Source organism: Vulpes lagopus, chromosome 5, assembly GCF_018345385.1.
Source record: "Vulpes lagopus strain Blue_001 chromosome 5, ASM1834538v1, whole genome shotgun sequence".
NCBI lineage: Eukaryota > Metazoa > Chordata > Mammalia > Carnivora > Canidae > Vulpes > Vulpes lagopus.
Window position 1 is genome coordinate 38,157,081 of NC_054828.1, and position 2,542 is coordinate 38,159,622.

The 2,542-nt window shown below is 39.5% G+C and overlaps 1 pseudogene; it reads right to left on the reverse strand.

Annotated features, from left to right (window-relative positions):
* Positions 1-274: 274 nt before the first annotated feature.
* On the reverse strand, positions 275-2,004 carry LOC121491760 (annotated as a pseudogene).
* Between the last annotated feature and the right edge of the window lie 538 nt (positions 2,005-2,542).

Consider the following 2,542-nt stretch of genomic DNA (forward strand, 5'->3'; position numbering starts at 1 on the left):
TAGTAAATCTTGTAGGTGTTGCAAGCCATACTGCCTCTGTCACCACGACAGGCCTGTCTTGGGGACACTGTGGCTCTGATTCTAGACTGCTACAAGAAGATGAATACTGTAAAAAAGCAAATATCACAATAAAGCAAGCCAAATTTTTGTGGTTTGCCACTGCATACTAAAGTTAAGAGACTGCAGTACAGTGAATGCCTAAGTGTGCAATAGTGTTATATCTAAAAATAACATACATCCTTTAATTAAAAAAAATACTTTACTGTAAGAAATGCTAACCATCATCTGAGCTTTCAGAGAGCTTAAACACTTTGGCTGGTGAAGGGTCCTGGTTCAATGTCAATGCCTGCTGACTTGTCAGGGTGGTGGTTGGGAAAGTTGAGGCTGTGGCAGTTTCACAAAATAAGGCAACAGAGAGGTTTGCTGCATTGCTTGACCCTTCTTTTCACGTATGTGTCTCTGTACCATGTGATGTTGTGTGATAGCATTTTACCCACAGAACTTCTTTCAGAATTAGAATCCATCCTCTCAAACACTGTCACTGCTTTATCCACTACATTTATGTAATGTTTTAAATCTTTTATTGTCATGTCAATAATCTTCACCGCATCCTCACCAGGAGTAGAATCCATCTCAAGAAACCACTTTCTTTGCTCATCCAGAAGAAGCAACTCCTAATCCATTCAAGATTGATCATGGGATGGCAACCATTCAGTACCATTCAGGCTCCACTTCTAATTCTAACTCTCTTGCTATTTCCACCATATCTGCCGTTATTTCTTCCACTGAAGTCTTGAACCTGTGAAAGTTATCCAGGAGGGTTAGATTCACTTTTTTTCAAACTCCTCTTAATGTGATAGTTTGACCACTTCCTATCAAAAGAACCACAAATGTTAATGGCATCTCGAATGGTCATCCTTTACAGAATTTTTTCAACTTACTTTATCCATATCCACAAAGGAATCACTGCCTATAGCAGCTATAGCTTTAAAAAAATGCATTTCTTAAACAATAAGTCTTGAAAGTCAAAACGACTCCCTGATCCATGAGCTGTCTAATGGATATTGTGTTACCAGGCATGAAAACAACATTAATAGCTTTGTACATTTCCATCAGAGCTCGGAGGCAAGCAGGTGCATTGTTGATGAGTAGTAATATTTTGAAAGGAATCTTTTTCTGAATAAGTAGGTCTCAAAAGTGGGCTTAAAGTATTGAATAAGCCACGTTGTAAACAGATGTGCTATCATCCAAGATTTGCTGTTCCATTTATAGAGCACAGGAAGAGTGGATTTAGCATAATATTTAAGGGCCCTAGGATTTTTGGAATGGCAAATCAGCACTGGCTTCAACTTAGAGTCACCAGCTGTATTAGCCTGTCCTTTGAAGGTTTGAAGCCAGGCATTGACTTTCCTCTCTGGCTATGAAAGTCCTAGATGGCATCATCTTCCAATAGAAGGTAATTCTGTCTACATTGGGAAACCTGTTGTTTTGTGTAGCCATCTTCATTCACTATCTCAGCTACATCTGCTGGATAAACTTGGTTTAAGTTCTTTGTCAGCATTTGCCGTTTCACCTCACACATATAGGTCATGGAGACGGTGTTTTCCTTCCTGCTAGCCTCAGATTTTTCTTCTGTAGCTTGCCCACCTCTCTCAACCTTTTCAGAATTGGAAAGAGTTAGGGCCTTGCTCCAGATTAGACTTTGGCTTAAGGGAATGCTAAGGCCAGTTTGATCTTCTATCTAGACCATTAAAACTTGCTCTATATTGGCAATAAAGTTGTTTCACTTTCTTCCCATTCATGTGTTCTTTGGAGTAGTACTTTTGATTTGCTTTGAGACCTTTTCCTTTGCACTCACAGCCTGGCCAAGTATTTGGCACAAGAGGCCTAGCTTTCTGGCTGGCTGAGCTTTTGACTTGCCTTCCTCAGTGAGTTTATTTCTCACTTTTGATTTAAAGTGAGAGATGTGCAACTCTTCCTTTAACTTGAACACTTACAGGCCATTGTAGGGTTATTACTCAGCCTAATTTCAATACTGTGTCTCAGAGGATAAGGAGGCCCAAGGAGAGAGAGTGATTTGGGACCAGTGGTCAAGTAGGCAGTCAGAACACACACATTTATCCATTAATTTCCCTGTATCATATAGGCAGGGTTTGTGGCACCTCAAGACAATTAGAATAGTTAACCTCAAAAATCCCTGATCATAGATTGTCAGAAAAAATACTCTAATGAAAAAGTTTGAAATATTGAAAGAATTACCAAAATGTGACATAGAGACAGGAAGTGAAAAATGCTGTTGGAAAAAATGGTACCAATAGACTTGCTCAACACAGGGTGACCACAAACCTTCAATTTGTAAAAAAACACAATATCTGCAAAGTACAGTAAAGTGAAGCGTGACAAGATGTGTGCCTCTACTCAGCTCTGCCATTGAGGAAGAAAGTAGTCATAAACAATATGTAAATGAACGGAAACATCTTGTTCTACCAAAACTGTATTTACAAAAACACACTTGGGTCTAGTTTGGGCGTGGGGGGGGGGG